This window comes from Camelus dromedarius, chromosome 9, assembly GCF_036321535.1.
Source record: "Camelus dromedarius isolate mCamDro1 chromosome 9, mCamDro1.pat, whole genome shotgun sequence".
NCBI lineage: Eukaryota > Metazoa > Chordata > Mammalia > Artiodactyla > Camelidae > Camelus > Camelus dromedarius.
In genome coordinates, this window is record NC_087444.1 from 37,757,757 (window position 1) to 37,777,803 (window position 20,047).

Sequence of the window (20,047 nt, forward strand, 5' to 3'; positions counted from 1 at the left end):
TTGTCAGCTATCTTCCTCATGCTGTGCATAGATCCCAAGAACTTTTTCATTTGTCTTATAAATGGGAATTTGTACCCTGGGCCAACACCTCCCCAGTTCCCCCAAGCCCCTGGCAACCACCATTCTCCTCTCTGTTTCTAAGAATTTGATGTCTTTAGATTTCACATATAAGTGAGATCATACAGTATTTGTCTTTCTCTGCTGGTTGATTTCACCGTTGCCCCATTTCTTTGGTTCTGGTGCACTATCAAAGCTCAAACCCAGAACCCATGCTGTGTGAAGAATTCCAGTGGGCTGATACATTCTTTGCAGATTCCATGACAAATAAAAGAAGTCCCATTTCCCACTAATAGATTATTATATATTTATGGAGCTGATCACCAAATCGCAATGCTGAAAGGGGTAATTCTTCAGACTTTAGGAAGAGACTTACAGTGATAAATATCTACTCTTTTTCTCTCTTTCAGTCTTACTGGGGAAAAAAAAGGCAAGACAAGTTGCATGTATCATGTAATGATCTTCATTTGCTGCTCTGCTGTGATTTTCACAAATGCCATTCTGAACAAGAGTATTACATTTGAGTTTGAAATCCTTTTGTACTAAAATGACGGGTACAGGAACATGCAAAATTACATACTTTGTTGTCTTTGATGTAAGATAGATACTCAGACTGTCCAACATGACAGGAGACAACTTTATTTTCCCGACTAGAAGTAAAGATGCCTAAACAGTCTGATAGTTAACATGGTGAGTTGCGGTTAGACATCGTGGCACTACATTTGGAGCGTGGTAATAACATTCAGCGTTCCCTACTTGTCTCCTGCGCCTGCCATTCTGTGTACTTCTACATAGTTTATGGTTTTAATATTACTCTCTGGGTTCATCCAAATCATGTTACGATGAAATCCTCCTCAAAGAAGATCCAGCTGACTAATGAAGAGCAAGATTTGCATCCAGCTTCATGGTGGGTTCCTCGGGCTGCAAATGATCTCTTGGACCTCTTGTCTTTCGTTAGGTGGGGGTAGAGGGAGACTGATCCTTTTGGCCATGAGAAACAGTTTGTAACTTTGCAAAGTCCTACGTGCACATTGGGGAGAAATTGAAGTTCTGTGTACTCTGTTCTGGAAGAACAGATCACCCACAATATCAAAGATTTTAGTCCGGAGGGGCTTAGAGGTGTACTGTCCACAATCGCACGTGTGAACATCTTGTCTGTACTTTCTGGTGTTTTTCATCACACATGTGGGACTGGATTCTTGAAGAGTTCCTAGGAATTCTGCACAGTTTATTTAGGGTGTTAAATCCCAGGCTGGTAAATTGGGGCCAGAAAGTGAGCAAACTTGAATGTGGAGGGTGCTGTGGTTTGGGGGAAATGATCAAGCGGCCAAGAGCAGAGGGGTTCCCGCCCCAGCCCCGACACTGATGCTGCTGTGAGCGGAGGCATTTCCTTCTCTGGAAAAGGAAACAGTCAAGGGCTAGCATGGGACCGTCCCCAAGGTTCCTTCCAGCTCAGATATGCTAGGATCCTACAACCCTGGAACTGACCTCTGTGCCTTCTCGTAATCAGCTGTATCATCTGGGAATCTTCAGCAAGCGGGCAGGGGAGACTTAATGCAAAACCTATTTCCACACTCTAATGAGGCCGGTAGACAAGGCGAGGTGGGTTGGGACAGAGGGAAGTGAAAACCCTGCTAGGTTTTTAGGTACCATTGGTGGTTCAGGTTGGAGAGGGGCCTTTCTCTTTAAAGACAAGGTTTTTGCAGTGGGTAAAACCTACAGGAAAGTTTCCAGGCAGATCTGATGATTGGCTAAAGATGTTAGGGGAAGAAGGGTGATGAGGGACCTCCTTCTACACCTGAAAGACCACTGCTTTTTTGAATTGCACTGTGGTAGCGTCATGTTAATGTGGTACAAACAGTTGTCAAGAAATTTTTAAAAATTAGCAATGGGTGACAAAATGCAAGGGGACAGATTGGTGCCCAGGGTGCTGGGGAAAAGAATAATTCACAGCGTCCCAGTGAAAGCTCAGGTGGTTTGTTCTTCATTTCTGGAGGCAAAGCACAACATTCACAGCATGTGTGGGGGAAATTAACCTCTTGTTAATTTGGGGAGCTGCCGTCAGCCCCCACCCCCACCTCCCTTTTTCAGCTTCAGAGACAAGGCAGACTCGAGGAGGGGGGAACAGCATTGTCCCAGCATACGAGCACCCTCCCGAGTCCCTGGAGGGGTCCTGCTGAGTCTCCTTCTGGTCTGGGAGCCCCGTGAGAGCAGGGGTGGTGTTTTGTGTTGCTGGTGCCTGGCACGTGGTAGGTGCTCACTGAAGAGTTGTGGACTATGCAGCTCCTGGGAGCAACACTGGCACAAAGAGCAGACAGGAACAGGAGGAGGTGAGGAGGAGGTGGGACTGGGGGCTTGTTACCCGCATTTGCCTTGCAGTAGACTTCCCCCTGGAAGTAGAGCCTGTATTTGGAGCTCTGCTTCTCCCTGGTCTCCTCATCTGCCCTCAGTGCTGGAGGTCAGTGGCTGAGTAGCAGGACGGGCAGAGATGCACTTTTTCTGCAGGCCCTACATGGGGGGAATTCAACAGCCAGGGTGACTCTCTCCTGAGCATCCCAGAATCAGCTCCTGGACTGGACATCATCATGGTCAACCTGAGGGCACCTTGGAGGGAGAGGAGCCACTGTGCCCTGCCTGGCCTGGCCCTGGCTTCCCGGAGGAAGGCAGAGAATGTCTGTGCTCTGCTGTTCGGATGAGAAGTGACTTGTGTTTCCACGCTCGCGTTTTCACGTGGACATTATTCAGCTTTTACTAATTGGCTTTATGATTTCCTCGGTAGTTAATATTCATCTGTCAAAGATGGAAGCATAAATAAATAACTTTGGTCAGAGCACACCTTCTTACTGGGCCATACATCATGTGAGAGAGTTCGCATTCTTTAACCGGGAAGATGAAATTAGAAACATCTTGAAAAAGCCTTCTTGTTATCAATCATGTCATCTTGAACATGTTTCGAAGCTTGCTGCTGGCATCCGGAATGATGTTTTATTCAAAAGAATGTATTTAAAGAAAATGACAGCACTTTTCGATCTCAGCTTTTTGAAAACAGGAAATCTTTCAAGTCCTCCTGACTACAAGCATTCCAGTGCCTTGGCAGACGGGTGGAGTAGCTGAAGCCTTCTCTGGGTGCACCAGTAAGGGCGGAGAACTTTCTGACCCTTTAGAAAGGGAGTGGGACGGGGAGACAGACTGATAAGGGTTTGGCGGAATATCCTGGGTCTTGCATAGTTTGAAAAAAGTCACTTGCCCTCTTTGGGATCCAGTCTATGCATCTATAAAATGAAGAGGTTGCCTGAGTTAATGTCTTAGCTCCGGCTGCTGTAACAGATTATCACAGACTGGGGGCTTAAGTAACAAACCCTGATTTCTCACAGTTCTGGAGATGGGAAGTCCAAGATCAAGGTGCTGGCAGATTTGGTAACTGGGGAGGGCATCCTGCCTGGTTTGTAGATGTCCATCTTCTTGTGTCCTCCTTTGGTGGAGAGCAAAGAGCGAGATGCTTTTCTATGGGGATTATAGTCCCATCACAAGGCCCCACCCTCATGACTCTGTTACCTCCCAAAGGCCCCACCTCCAAATAACCATCACACAGGGGATGAGGATTTTCCTGGCTCGGGCTCACTGCCAGCTCCTCCCAGGATGGGGAACACAGGGCTAGACATTGTCTGAGGGCCCCTCCAGCTCTGACCTGCTTGACTCCAGGAGAAGTGAGATGAGGGCTTCACATCGCTCCACGTATCCCGGCCCCTCCCTCCAGGAGGGCTCAGGATGTCTCCCAGCCCCGGCCACACCGGCATTAAGTTCCACGGCACAGTGTGGATAGGAAGGCAGTCCCTGAACCAGGAGGACAAGGCCCTACCTCAGCTCTACACATTGTCCTTTACGACCTTGGGCAAGTCACTCCCCCTACCTGGGCCTCACTTCCCGTATTTATAAAATAAGGCAGTTGGATAGGCTGATCTCCCAAGAGCCAAGATTTAGAAACCACACTGGGAGTTGAGATAGTTAAGGTCTGGATGTATTTCTGCAAAACAAATAGAACCCGATCTGTTTCCTCAAAGTCCAGGTCCTATGGGGCCATGTTTTCCTTATTGCCAAGACAGCTTAGACTCCGTTTGTCTGCAAATGAATCCAGAAAACAAAGGGACTCAGTCCTTCCAGTTCAGGCCTCTGGTCAGCAGCAGAGGTCATTCTAGGAGCAAGAGCTCCCAGAAGTTTCTCAATCCCTGACGGTCCCAAAGAACAAACCCCAGAGCCAACAAATTCCACTGAGTTGGCATCCAACAGGTCCTTGATTGTTGGACCTAGAACAAGCATCAGACATCTTCCAGTCCAAGTTCCTCACTTGACAGTTGAGAAAATAGAGGCCCTGGCAGAGGAGTTCCCGTGCTTCAGGTCACACCCCAGGCAGTGCAGAGATGGGAATTAATCCCAGGGCTCCAGCCTCCCTCTCCAGGTCTCTCTCTGTAACCCTCCATTTGCTTCTTATTTAAAAGCATTAGGAAAACTCCTTGAAATGCACAACTTGATTTTGAATTCTTTTCTTTCTTTATGCATAAATTTAAAGTTGTAGTTTGTGAAAATGTAAACACTGAACTAACACTTTAAGCCAAATGCGGGTTACCACACCACTCTGCCACCCTGAATTTCCAACCTGAGTGAGTGTCAAAAACTCATCATGGACAGTTTGCCAAACACTTCACAGCCAAACCTCATGGAAAATTAATAATGTTAAGTGTGTCTGTGACATCCCACAGGAGTCAAACCGGTTGATTTAGGACAAACATGTCTCCCCCCAACCCACCACATGAAAATGGAAGGCATTAGATTGAACTACTGAAGGCAGCAGGCCAGAACAGACCCGATCAGGGGAAATCTCAGCTCCTGAGAGCCCACAGTCCAGCGGGACAGATATGCCTTGTAAGCAAGAGGTGATATCAGAAGATGATTGACAAAGTGCTACAGGGCCTCAGCAGAGCGGGGAGCACTTCTGGAAGGCAGATCATGTGGAGAGGCATCTGGTCCAGGCTCTGGAAGAGGGGAAGGATTGGGGCATGAGCAGAAGTGGGCTTTGAGGCTCAAATGTGAGAATACATAGTGCACATTGGAGGCGTCGTAGACGTAAGTGGAGATATAATTGCCAAAGGTGGGCTAGAGCCCATCTGTAGGGGCCTGGAATGCCAGGCTGAAGGCTTCAGCGCTCACCGAGGAGTCAGCCAAGCCACTGTAACAATGGCGATTAATGAAGAGGGGGACATAAGGATTTTGGAGAAAAGACAGAACGAGGGTCAAATCTTGAGGATTCTGCTTGCCAGTTGGTGACCTTTGGCAAGTCACTTAACCAGCCATCTCTATAGTGGGGCACTGACCTCTGTTTTACAGGAGAGTTCCAGGTTACGTACTGCTTTTTGCAATATATGCATACCTTGTTTTATAGTGCTTTGCTTTATTGTGCTTTGTCAGATACCATATTTTTGCAAATTGAAGGTTTGTGGCAACCTTGTATTGTCAGATGATGGTTAGCATTTTTTAGCAATAAAGTGTTTTTAAATTAAGATACGTACATTGTTTTTTTAGACACAATGCTATCACTCACTTAATAGACTAGAGCGTAGTGTAAATATAACCTTTATATGCACTGGGAAACCAGGAAGTTTGTGTGACTTGCTTTATTGTGAGACTCACTTTACTGCCATGGTCAGGAGCCAATCCCGCAACATCCCTGAGGTCCGTCTGTAACAAGAGCTGACACGTATCTGTGTGCGCTGTGTCGTGCGTTGTGCTCAGCTTTACATAACTTGCATCCCTGAATCTTCAGAAGGACTTTCTGGAATAGGTACTGTCATTACCCCATTTAACAGATGAGGACACCGGCTCAGACACAGTTACCTGCTTTACACCACCCAGTATCAGAGCTTCCCACATGTGCACAGTCACAGTGTCACACACGGCCCAGGATCAGCGTTAACGACCCATGTGGTCCTGTGAGGAGCCAGGCACGTGCTGTAAGTAAGTATTTCACGTGAGCTAGCTTATTTAATGTTCGCAACAGCCCTTCGAGATTGGCGTATTACTCCTCTCGTTACATGGTTGGTGAAGCTGGTGCCTGTTCCTATGAGACAGCTGACACTCGGAGAGCCAGGCTGTGGTTGATTTATCTTCACTGTCACATGCTCAAAGATTCTGATTTAATTGCCTGGGGTGGAGTTAGATAGTGGTATTCTTAAAAGCATGCTGGGTGATTCTGATGTATAGTTGGGGCTGAGATCCTGCTGGCCTGGTAGCAAAGCTCATATTCCTTTTTATTTTATTGTATTAAATTTTTTTTTATTGCAGTCTAGTTGATTTATAATGTTGCATTGGTTTTAGGTATAGAGCAAAGTGAGTCAGTTTTCCATATATATATATATGGAAGACGTATATATATATATGTTTCCTTTATACGTTATTATAAGATATTGAATATAGTTCCCTGTGTTATGTAATAGGATCTTGCTGTTTATCTATTTTGTATATAGTAGTGTATATATGTTAATCCCAAACTCCTAATTTATTTTCCCCTCCCCCACCTTTCCCGTTTGGCAACCATAAGTTTGTTTCTGATATCTGGTGAGTCTTTTTCCGCTTTGTAAGTTTCATTTATATCACTTTTTAAGATTCCACATGTAAGTGATATCATGTGATACTTGTCTTTCTCTGTCTGACTTACTTCACTTAGTATAATTTCTAGGTCTATCCATCTTGCTGCAAATGGCATTATTTCATTATTTTTATGGCTGAGTAGTATTCCATTGTGTGTGTGTGTGTGTGTGTGTGTATATATATATACACACCACAATTTCTTTATCCAATTATCTGTCAGTGGACATTTAGGTTGCTTCCATGTCTTGGCCATTGTAAATAGTGCTTCTATAAACATGGGGGTGCATGTATCTTTTTGACTTAGAGTTTTCTCTGGATATATGCCCAGGAGTGAGACTGCTGGCTCATATGGTGAGTCTATTTTTGTTTTTTTAAGGAAACTCCATACTGTCCTCCATAGTGGCTGCACCAAATTACATTCCCACCAAAAGTGTAGGAGGGTTCCCTTTTCTCCACAGCCTCTCCAGCATTTATTGTCTGTACAAAGCTCATATTCTTAACCAAGATTTTAATATGAAAAAAATCCATTTGCTTCTCCATTCAGGGTGTCCATGGATTCCCAAACCTAGATCTTTGTTCAGTGAACAGACTGGCTTCAAATAAAATGAAGTTTGAACCGCACTGCTACTACTATTTTTTTTTTTAAAGGCAGGGGAAAGAAGCTTTTTCAAAAATTTAGATATACTGGTACATTAATAGGAGTGCCCAGGGCAAAAATAGCTTTTACTCACCTGTCAAGTTTCTGTTATCAGCTGCCAATACAACAAACTTTATTTTCTAAAGATATTGAAAAGAATTTGAGCTGTGGGGTTCCTGGATGGTAGAAGTGCGGGCTTTAGCAGGAGTGCACAAAACCAGTTTGCATCTTCATTTCTCCCCTCTGAGAAAAGAACTGCTACACGAGGGCTCTTGGAGATGCCAGAAAAGCAAATTTGACTTTCAGTACTTCAGAATTGAGATGAGTGTGGAAGATCATTTGTAATGTGTGGCGCTGTCTAGCTGCTTTCTTCTGTTTCTTGGGGACAGTGTTCTTCTAAGTTCAGACAGGACACTGGTCTCAGTGTGGTACCCAGCCCTCTGTGGGACCTGCATGCCACCTGGTTTTAGTAGATGCCCCGCTTCTCCGACCTCTCCTGGCTTCTCTGCCTCCATTAGCTCTGGACACATCCTCTACAGCATGGATAGACCTGTCCCTGCTTCTCAGAGGGTCATGTGGTCTTGGTGTCAGCATCTTCAAGGAGGACAGGCCACAGGCTGCCTCTAGGGACCAGGCAGGGGGCGGCTGCTTCAAGTTGTGATTTCAGAAAGTGGATGAATTGCTTGGATGCATTACATGAACTGAGACTCAAGGCAGATCTGGTTTTGGCAATAAGGTCTGCCCGTGCTGTCGACTACTTCTCTGCGGTCTGTTGCGAGCTCGTGGCTGACATTACCAAAGGGGCTTCACCTGGGAAGGGGCAGCCTCCAGCTCCCCCAGAAGGCGGGCCTCGCCTCAGTGTGGATGTTTCAGTGATCGTGAGAAAAAACTTTCTCTTGTTGTTTTGCTGAAAATAACAATAATAACTATAATGATAGTCATAATAATAATAATAACTGCAACTAGTTATAATCGCCAGCATGGTGCTAAGCCCATCACAGATATTGTATATTTTAATTCTTGCCACAATCCCCCGCGGTAGGTTTACTCTTAGCCCCATTTTGCAGGTGAGGAAACTGAGGCCCCAGAAATTCAGGAAGATGGTCCTTGGAGGTAGCAGGGCCATTTTTTAACCTAAATTTTTTTTTTTTTTTACTTCTAAGGCTTGTGCCCTTTCATCTCTTGGGAGTACAGACCTAGAGAGTTATTTTATGAATTCAGTTGAAACATACCTGTTGAAAAGTTCCTGCGATTAGTTCATATCTGCTTTCTGGAGGGAGAAGAGGGCCCTGCTACCTCTTCTGCAAGGTGTCCTTTCAAAGGCGTGCAGGCCATTCTGATGTCCCCTCCCTTCCCCTCCCATGGTTTCGCCCTGAAAGCTGGGTGACACCTATCCTCTCAACCATGTCCTGATGGGCCCTTCACTCTCCTATCATGATGTCCATTTGATCCACGTTCATCTGAAAATGTTCCCCATTCCAAATATAAAACTGCAAACACGATCCCATGAGGGCTCTTTTTTTTTTTTTTTTTTTTTTTAAGCAAGAAACTCTGAGGTATCAAGTTTGAGGACTATCAAGGATCTTAGAGACCATGTAACCCAAGCTCCTCATTTTGCATATGAGAACACTGAAGCCCAGGATGGAAGGAGAAAACTGCCCATGGTCGCTGGACAGTTCGTGGTGAATCAACACACCCACAGTTTCTTCGGCTCTCGAGGGAATGACCACAGGATGCTGGGAGGATGAAATGGGGCTGTGTTTGTGACATACTTAGTCCACTGTTTAGTACGGAGAGATGGCCTTGTCTTGGGGAGACGTGATGAGGGCTATTAACGGGGCACTGGGGATGGAGGGAGTGGGAAGAATTCAGGATGTCAAAGGAATGGGGCCTGGTGATGGGCTGTGAAGGGGGAGCCGTCAGAGATGGGTGACTCCTAGGTTTCTTGGTTTCAACACCTTTGAAATGAGTTTCAAAGGATGAGTAGGAACCTACCCAATGGGTAGGGGAGGGATGGCCCTCTGCACAGAACGAATGGCCATGTGAAGGCAGGAGGGCCATGGAGCAGGATGCACTGGGGCCCGCAGTAGGCATCCTCTGTTGGACTTTGGTTACCCTGGCGGAGCACAGACAATCATGAATCAGGCATCTCGGCAGCAATAACCACCACGAAAACAGCAGGGAGAAAATGAAAATCAATGCTTGAAACAATGTTTGAAAGACATTTGGATGCCTTTGTTGACTGATGTCTCATGAGCTCCATCCAAGTTAATGAAATGTATGCAGCTAGCCTCCCTCCTGACATGGCTTGTCTGCGATGTCACCTGAGCTGTGGGACTGATGACTTCTTACAGAGCCCTCAGCTGTCCTTCGGAGCTGCCTCTTTTGTGGTTGTTATCCGACCCTGGACCAGGACCGGAGCAGGGGGCAGGGTGAGGGGGGAGCAGCAGGACTTGTCACAGCCACCACAGTTCCAACCATTTTGTCATTCCTCTCCTAAAATTCTATTTTAATCAAACTTCACAACCATGTTCATTTCTGACCAAATGACTGAAGCACGCGAAAGTGCCATTTATTTTAGACTGCTAAACCAAAGTCTGTTGTCTTCTGTTTTGTTTTTGTTTTTGAATTTTCACTTGTTCCATTTCCAGAGCTGATCCTAGGTCTTGAGATCCTGGGTCTGGGAGCTTCCTCCTGAAAAGGGTGTGTGTGTGTGTGTGTGTGTGTGTGTGTGTGTTTATGGTGCACAAAAACACATGCGTGACTCTGCATAGACTGCTCAGCTCCTGAGAAGCGGAACTGAGTGGGTGACCTGGAGGCAGCCATGCCTGAAGCCTCCCCACTTATTGGGCATGTCTGACTTACAGGCCCTGTGTCCCTGACTGGGATGCTCCAGATAAACAGGTCTAGGCACACCAGTCCTGACCAGTCAGTCCTCCATCACAGTCCTCCCCACTGTGTACAGCATCCTGCGGGCACGCTGGAAACCACGGAATGCTTCACCCAGAACCCTGGGCTTACAGACTCCCTGGGACCAGTGAGTTTGCCACTGTAGGATCTCAGGGGGCCTTTGAATGGCATGTTTCCTCCATGTTGCTCTGAGCTTGCCTGGGTGGAGAATCTGTCAGCAAACAGGGTAGACTGTACAGCACTGAGCTCTGCCCTGCCCCAGAGGTCATGTGAGCTCTGCACGTGCATCATCTCACTTCATCCTTCCTACAACTTTGGTGGCCCAGAGAGGTTCAGGAACATGTTCAAAGTCACACAGCTGATGAGGGACCGAGCAGGGCCAAGAGATGGAGCAGTTCAGCTGCAAAGGTGGTTGGTGGGCTTAACACTGGTACAACTACTGTCCCTAGGGTGTAGCTGTGACACATCTACACCATATCAGTTATAAAGGGATTAAGAGTCATTTCCTTAAATACATGTGAGCTGGAGAGAGAGGGAGGGGGTCATCCTGCAAAGGCTGGGCCTCTCTGGAAGAGGGATGAGGGCACGAGGGGGTGCAAAGAGGAAAGGGTCCGTGATGGGGAGGGGCCCCAACATTCCGGCTTTGGAAGGAAACTCAGATGACTTGAGCTTACTAGCCTGGAGGAGGGAGAGGGTAGAGAAATGTCTGAAACTTGTTTGAAGAACCCAGAAGGAACTAGCCAGTTTCCCATATCCCCAGTAGGTAGCTGTTACATAGTGTCAAAGTCTATTTTGAGAGGAGGAAGGATCTTCAAATGTTCGTGATGCCCAAATGTGGAAGGATCTGACTCAGATGGTAGTTAGTGAGCACCCCTAGAAGCATCCTATCAAAACAGAAACCACTTGCCTTATTTAATGAGAATTTCAGTATTCACTCAGCATACTGTGGGCCGGCAGCAATGACAGACTTTTAAGCCTAATGTAAAACTAAGCCAAAGTTTTAATTAATTTCCCAAATTTCCAGAGAAGATTAGAGACAGACATAAAGTTTCATGTGGCAGGATGTTCTTCCCAGCACTATTTATCATATTAAACATTAGAAACAACCCAAATGTCCCCACGCTGAGTGTGGGTCAGGCAAAATGCAGTACTACTAAAGCATGCAAAATTAATTTGTCATTAAGACAAGGTTTTAAAAATAGCATTGAAGTCACAAGAAAAACTTACCATATAATGTAAGTGGAAAAGGAGGGTGCAAAGTTGTGTAATTACATGTATGTAAAAATACATGAATATATGCATGTGTACACAGGCACAGGTAACTCGATCTACAAATAGGAAAAAGTGGGTGGATGGATTGTAAGAAAATGTAATCAGTGACAGTGGTCTCTCGGTGAGACAAGGGCGAAAAACACATCTGTAGGCTGTGAAGTTTCTTACCAGGGGTTTGTATCCCTTTTATAATCAAAGCACAAGTTACTAAAATGTTATTTTTGAAGACTAGACTGACAGAGGGAAACACAATATCATGTTAAGTGAAAAATGCAGGATGCAAAAATACACATATTAGGACTCTAATTATGCACATAAATTTAGTTATTTAGTCCCCATTTGTTTCATAGAAAATATTGCAAACCACATGGATGAACACACCTGCACACAGCCCCCTCCCCCCACCCCTACCAGGGAAAAGCCTAAAGCAAAGATTTGAAAATGCTGATAATTATCCCTGCGTTGTAGGATTGTGGGTAATTTTGTTTTTCTACTGTGTTTTTTTCAGTTTTCCAAAAATTTTTTGTGTTTTTTTTTTCCATTAATGTTTCTATAATCATGAGGGAAGTCCCAGAAAAGCCAAAAACACTTCCTGGAGCCTATTAGGAACCCGGTGATGATCAGTTCCGCTTCGGGTCTGCCCCGCGACCCTGGTTATCCCCGGTGAATGGGCAGAGGACCAGGACCTTCCAGACAGCGGAGGCCCGCTGGGCCATGTGCTCTGCAGGAGGGGTGGCTGTGGTCCCAGCTCGCCTGATCTCTCTCCTCTGGGGCAGAAGGACAAGGTTCAGCCAAGGTTCCTGCCAGGTATTTGATTGTCACTGGAAACTGGCTCAGGAAATCTCAGGTCTCAAAACCCCTTGTTATAAACAAGGCAAATTCCATCCTTGTTAAACATGGACGAATTCCATCCCATCCGAATTCATCAGCTGGAGCCCAGCCTTGTCATAATCCCCAGAATCACAGTGAGTGTCCACGAGGGTGGGGAGGGGCAGGTGATGACACCCCCAGAGTACACTGTTGAGTTTACTTACACTTTCATAAAGAGGTAATTTGCAAAAGTGCAGTTAATCCCACTGTGCTTTATGATTTAAATGTGGCTGGGAACCATCGCTGACATACAGCTGATTAACAGCTGCCCTCAGTGCCAAATTCACCAACATCTAATCCAGAGGATGTATTAAGATGAAATGAGATTAAAACAAAACCCTTCTATCCCAACCCCCTCCACTGTTATTTCCATAGAATGCCCAGCTTTTCTCCACAGTTTGGGAGTTTGACTAAAAGCTTTGTTTGAATACTTTTCTTACATGAAAGAGACACATAAATGATAAATTGTCAAAACATAAATTTGATTTTTCCCATTGGAGAAATTGAATTACCTCCACTTCGTTTGATACAGTTGCAAGGAACTGTCAGTCACTCTGCCCGAAATTGGGGAGGGGCAGGGGAGTGGAAATACCTGTATCTTCCAACATTCTAGGAAGATTTGGCACCCAGGAGCCACCAGTTCCTGTCCTTCCCAAGGCATAATACCTTTTTGGTTTTGCCTTTGAGTCTGTGAGTGACTTTGTATCCCTCCAATAAATTCCCTTCTTTAAAAAGTTAGCCAGTCTTTGTTTTTATAGTTTTGACCAAAAAAAAAAAAAAAAAAAAAAATCCTGAGACAAATGTGTTGAAGAAAAACAATTCTAAGGTATTGAGGTTTTAGAAAATTCTTTTTTAAAAGCACAAAAATTAAGTAGTTCAAAGGACTCCCCTCCCCATGCTTCCTACTAAAAATCAAAACACTGTATTTTCAAGGAAAACATGGGCTGAAAGGATGGCATTCAGATTTCCTCATGGGTCGGCTGCCCTCTGGATGTGAGTGGATTTTCCTGCAGTCCTTATCAAAGGCTCTAAAGTGTTATGTTGCAGTAACACTGATGCTAACTGATGCTAAAACATGGCCCTGGGGCTAGACATCACCCATATGTTCTAATGGATATTTTAATATTCTTAGGGAAGCTTTCTGTTCACCAGCCCCCCTTGCCTCTCCTCACACCCCGTCCCAGGGGGCTACCTGCTCTGGCAGGTGAGATGTCCTCTTTCCTCAGGGCCACTGGAGAAGGGCAGAGGGTGACTCTTGCCTCCTACCTGGGAGAGGCCAGAGGTTGACCTGTGTGAGCCCCATTGCTGGGCGACCCTCTGGCAGGGTCACCTTTCCTACCACTCTAGGCACTCCTGGCTGTTCTGACCTAACAACCTTGCTCTCTTTCTTTTAAATGCCATGAAACGGATGCCCTCTTTATGAACTCAGTCTGGCTTTGTAAAATTGATAGCACTGGCTCATAGGAGGGAAAGGAATGTCTGTTAAAACAAAATAAATAATTACGCCCTGCATTCAGCATTTATTACCAACATGTATCAAAAGTGGGACTTTGCATTGTTTTGGCCCCAATCCCCCATGTTGGATGCCCAGCGTTCTGGAAGAGGCAGTGTTCCTTCTAGAGAGAAGTGATTTCTAGTGGGTCTCAAGGGCGCATGCCTGTACCTAGAAGTGCTATTGTCTATGGTGGTGGTTTTCAAACTTCTGGGTTTTCTTCTTTCAAGCAGCAGAACCTTCCTTTCACATGGTATATGATACAGGCACAGAGCCTATTTACAGAAGTCTCATGCCCGGGAAAAACCAGGGCAAACTTAGCACCGATTTCCAAATGCTGAAGGTTAGCTGATCTAGATATCTGCATATCTGTAAGTAATATTCTAATTATTTATTATTGTCACAAAGGAAGGTGAAAAGTTGATGCTGTGCTTTTCTGCCTTGGTAGAGCTCTCGATTTCATAGGTCAGGGTAGGGTGGTCATCGGTGATTCCGGTAAGCCCATCTATTCAAAGGCGGTCTGCTGAGATGATGAGAGAGACCAGGACTGGGCTTCTCTGTCCACCTATTTTCAGTGGGACTGAAGTTCACAGATGTTTCTGGCAGAGTGCTGCTTATGTTCAAGCTGGGTGGAGCGCTTGCCGTGTGCCGGATGCTGTGCTGACGGTCACGTGCTTGTTGGCTCATTCAGTGCCCACAGCGGTCCTAGGAAGTAGGTACTATTTTACTGAGAAGCTAACTCCAGTTCAGAGAGGTTGAGGAACTCACACATGGTCACACAGTAACTAAAGGGCACACCTAGGATTTTGTACCCTGGTGATGAGACTACAGAGCCCACGCTCATGAGCACCGCCACCTCGAATTGCTACTTGATCCAGTAGCAACAGAGCCTATTCCCCTTTTATGCTGCCATCCTTTGCTGTTCATCCCTAGTTCTCCATTTCTCTCCTTCTCCCAGCCTGCTCCATTTCCTCATCTTACTGGGATCCCAGGAGCTGCTGACCCCTGTCCTCACTGTTGCTTAAATACAAACATCACTTGAGCCAGCTCCTGGAATCCACTGTAGGAAAGATAAGGTGGAAAGTTTGTGCCCCCAAACTTCCAAGGAATGTGCAGAGAAAATGATTTGTGATGTGTGATTTGAAACACTAAACTCCCCCTGGGCTCGAAGTGCTGTCCTGCTTCTGACCGCTGCTGGCTAGTTCTCCACCCCCACAACTGTCACGTGGTGTACCTGTTTGAGGAAGAACCCTCCTTTTAAGAGAACCAAGCTGCAATTGCCCCTTTCCAGTTTCTTGCAGGCCACAACACTGGGTTTCTGCTGACATCAGTCTTAGATGGAAGCCTCACTGACAAATAGTTTGCCCAGACCCTGATGCCTCCAGAATAATCTGTTTGTCCTCCAAGGCTGCTCCCACCATGGCTGCCGTCACAGGCCTTCCATCTCCATCTTGGTTGCATCCAGTCAGATGGAAGAGAGGAGGCAGGGGCAGCAGGAATCCCGCTCTCACATGCCTCCCTTTACCTCCAACTCCAACATGGAGAAGGTGGGTCAGGGCCCCACGCTGTTAGGCGCAGTGATGGGCTCAGGGGTGGTGCCCTGGGGCTCGGTTGCAAGACCAGGTCTGGAGATGAGGCTGGAGTCAGTGGGCATCTTGGAAGAATCTTAGCTGGGTCAGGGAGGTCACAGAAGATCCATGGGCAGCCCCGTGGATCTGGGCAGGCAGGAGAGGAGACCATGGTTTGACAGAACGTGGGCTCTGTGAGGCAGGCAGAGGTCCCTGAAAGCACTCGTTTATTGGTCATGACAGAATGAGCTCTAGAGTCTTGTCTCCTGGTTCTCAGTGGCTTTCATCTCTTCGTCCTTTCCATGGCCTTCCTTGGTCCCTTGGCGTGAATGATACCATCCCTCTGCTCAGACACTTGGCTACTCCACCATCCTAGCACCATCCACCTGCCTCCTGCGCCAAGACTCCTGCATATTTCTGTGCTCTCCCTCTTTCCCTGCCACAGGGCATCAAGCCCCTTTTCACTGGAGCCTGGACACCAGGCTTTTAGGAGGCTCCGCCCGGCAGCTCTGGAGATCCTGGTAGAGCTGGGCACTGGAGGAGGGGACGGCGGCCTCACAGCATGGGAGAGAGCCTAGTGCCAGTGGCCAGAAGGGAGCAACAGAAGGGTTCAGCTGAGCCACAGAGCAGAAGCAGATGTGGGGAGATGGGCACAGCAAGGTCATAATTAGTCAGAACTCTCTGATGGCAAGTGACAGAAACCCAACTCCAGCTGGTTTCAGGGAAAAAGGGGATTGGTTGGAGAGCACTGGAGTAGCTGCAGATTTGAAGAAAGACTTTCTCTTCGTACATCCCTCATCCCATAGATACACTTGTCTATAGAGGCCCTGAGAGGGAGGACTTTTTGCATTTTGCACAAGGCCTCTCACTCTTTCTAGTCCTCACCTTCACCAGAAGCCCCAGCTACACAGCCCTCCCTTCCAGCTCTGACTTCAGAAGTCTCCGCCTTAGACTCCACTGGCTTGAATCACATGAACATCTTGCATCAGTCCCTCATCCCTCAGTCTCAGTTTTCTCATATGTTAAATGGTTGGGTGGGGGTAAATGATGTCTATAGAGTCACTGGGTCCTCATATCCTTTGGGAGCTGTGTCTTTTTATCTCCATATCCCCAGGACCCAGCCCAGGACATGGTGCATGCCACACAGTGGGTCTCCTGACGTGTGTGCAAACGCGTCTGCCTCTTCCCCAACATCGGCCGTAGCTCTCACCCACCGAGAGCTGAACTCCGTGGCATGTCTCAGGCTCCTTGAGTTCTGGGCCAAGCCCTGGACTGGGAAAGATGTTTATGATGCAGACCGGTTGAGGGAGATTTTTCTCCAGAGGCGCAGCAGCTTGGGACCAGCTGACTGTGTTGGATGTTCTGGTGAGAGCATTCCTCTCCATCTTGGCTCTGCCTTCCATGGAGGATGGGAGGATGGTGATGGATGAGGTGAGGCCCCAGGAAGAGACAAATGGCTCCAGCCTGCATGCTTCCGCCTGGGTCGAGGCTGACAGCCCACAGGGATGTATCCCAGGCCGCCTGAGAGCCCCAGCCTCTGAGGATGAAGGAGACCAGATGGTGGTGTCAGTTGGAGGTGAAGGGTCGGGGGAGCTGGGAACACGAGCCACTCTCTGTCATCTCAGCCCCATTTCCTCTTCAGGAGGCTGAGAAGTGCTAATAAGGGACTTTGCCATCAGAGAGAACATCCCAGTTCTGTCACCCATCATATGTGTGTCCTTAGACAAGCTGATGAGCCTCTCTGAGCCTCAGTTTTACCATCTGTAAGATGGGCCTGACAGCATTACCCACCTGACAAAGTTGTGTCTGAATAGAAGTTGCATCAGTATTGCTTAATTTAAGTTATTGTGTCATTTTTGAATGAGCCCCATTGCCTTGTGAAGACTTAGAGGTGTACCTTGTTTTATCTCGGTTTGCTTTATTGCATGTTTTTTGATTGTGTTTTTTATGAATTGGTTTGTGGCAACCTTGCGTCAAGCAAGTGTATTGATGCCATTTTTCTAACAGCATCTGCTCACCTCGTGTCTCTGTGTAACATTTTGGTAATCCTCACAATATTTCAGACTTTTCAGTACTACTCGTTATGGTGATCTGTGATCAGCGATCTTTGATGTTGCTCTTGTCATTGTTTTGGGGCACCTCAAACCACGCCCATAGAAGATGGCAAACTGAATCTATTGTTGAAATGACAACAAAGGATTTATACATGACATAAACTTAGTTGATAAAGCAGCTTATCATTTCAACATTTCTTTGCTGTCATTTCAACAATAGATTAAGCAGGGTTTGAAAGGATTGACTCCAACTTTGAAAGAAGTTCTACTGTGGGTAAAATGCTTACAAACAGCATTGCACGTTACAGAGAAACCATTCATGAAAAAAAGAATCAATCGTGGCAAACTTCATTGTTGTCTTAAGAAATTGCCGCAGCCACCCCAACCTTCTGCAAACACCACCCTGATCAGGTGCACCGAGGAAGCACCAGGTGTGACCAGGAATCAGGTCTCTGCTCCAGTCTCGGTGGAATCAGTAAACTGAAGCTCAGTCATGTCGGAGGCTTTGTCTGTTTCCTCCAGCTGGTCAGCCATGGGGCCTTGAACTTGGAGACAGCCCGCAGTCTCCAAGTCCAAGGCTCTCTCGGGGACCTCAGAGAAGTCAGTTAATCTCTGCTACTTCTCGCTTCCTGGCTGCTCAACAAGGCTTGTTGGGCCCTTTGAGGACTCACAGGAGGCCCTGCTCAGAGTTCGGTGAGGCCCGCACCCCTGCCCCTTCTAGGGGACAGCTCTCAGCTCCAGCCTGCAGCGTGGGGCCTTCCAGGCTCTTTTATTTACAGACACTAATCATTTCCCACGCAATTGAGCAACTTAAGCTGCGAAAATTTGATAAGACAATTTAATTGTCGGCTTTTACGTATCTGCTCAATATAGCTGGGTTTCTCAGCAGGTGAGCTGGCAGTGTGAGCAGAGACACTTAATTAAGAACTAAAACAATGGAGCTAGATTAGGGAGCCCAGCAGCTACCAACCCTGGACACGTTCATCTGCACTCCCCCTTACAAATGGGGCCCGTTTTGCAAACTTTACTGTGGTGCTGTCCTCTGGATGGTAATAAAATAAAGACACAGGTCCAGACACTTGATGTGCAAATGGGTAGTTTGCTTTCCATGGGGTAGCTCTAAACGCTTATGAGGGAGCTCGTTTTTCAGGGGAGAAGTGGGTGAGTTTGATGGAAAGACATTAATTTGGCTGGTGTGGTCATAGCTCAAGGGGGTGGTACTGAACACCTCTTCATGGGTGGAGAAGGATGGGGGCTGGTGCTGAGGAGAGCATTTGCAAGTCTTTGTGAGTTACTCATGGCTGTTCAGTGGAATTTTGTCTTTTCCTGTGTCTCCATGAGTAATTTTATCGCAACTTGCATGACGCCACGTCATGGGGGACTGGTGCTGATTTTAGACTGTGTGCCCTCTTTTTCATAGAATTGAATCCTTGGAATAACTCTGTGAGGGAGGGATAGGAATCTTTATTCCTATTTCAGATGCAGATCCCGAGGCTCAGAGAGGTTAAGCAACTTGCCTGAGGCAACACAGCTGGATAGAGGGATTAGGATTCAGATAGATTATAGTGGACACTACTGGGGCTCTGTCCAGATCCACTTACCCATTCCGTGCACCCGTTTCAGCCCCACGTTCTTGTCTCTGACTCTCCCAGGATGTCTTCCCCTGGGCAACCCCCACAGCCTCCTGGGCCGCCTGCAGCCAATGAACAACCACTGCTGGAGTCCAAAAGTCCAGCTCCCTGCCTGGAGGCAGGACAGACCCTGAGGTGTAATTTATGCTCCAGAGTCTCGTGGGATCAGATGGAAGCTGGGCCCTCGCCTTGGAGCACACCTTTGCTCGACTTCGTCCCTTTCTCTGCTCTTGTTCCTCTCTCTCACCTGTTCCTTTCCTTCTTCCTAAATAAATCTCTTGCACGGAAATTCCCGTCTCAAGGTCTGCTTCTGGGCAACCTGACCTGAGTCACAGGTGTATGTTTCACCCTTGCCCGCCCTTCCCGGGGCCCTGAAGCGTCATCCCTTGTTCCGTGTGGTCAGCGTATCTCCCTAACTGGACCACGAGTGAGGGAAAAATCCAGCTTGGAATTTCTGTGTGGACCCAGTTCACAATAAAATAAAAGATGAGCCAGAAAGATCTCCTTGGGGGTGAATTCCTTAGCCTCACTTGTGCACAGCTTCCTCATCTGTCAAATGGGAGCAATAGTAGCGTTGACAGTAAGGACTGTTGTGAGGAGTAAATGAGTTTGCATGTGTAAAACACTCGGCATTGAAGATAGACTGAGTGCTCACTACATGTTAGTAAGAGTTAGTAATTATTATTGGAATTCAAACCTCTGTCATCCTAGTTGGGGTTCAGAAACGAGGTCACCATGCTGGGAGTTCGTATTGGGCAGGAACCAAGCCAAGTGCTGGAAGCACTCTAAGCACTTATTAAAACGTTTTTTGGGGGGATAGGGAATTTTAAAAAGGCTGTTGTTGGATAGATAGCATATTTGCCTGCCACTGTTGGGAAAAGCGTCTTGTGATTTTGCTGTGATGTGCCATGTTA

General features: G+C 46.8%; 1 long non-coding RNA gene across 1 annotated transcript in view; it reads left to right on the top strand.

The window, feature by feature from the left end:
* LOC105093786 (uncharacterized) overlaps positions 1 to 20,047 on the top strand; it is a 463,250-nt gene that overhangs the window by 91,796 nt on the left and 351,407 nt on the right. The gene's annotated exons all lie outside the window — the stretch shown is intronic.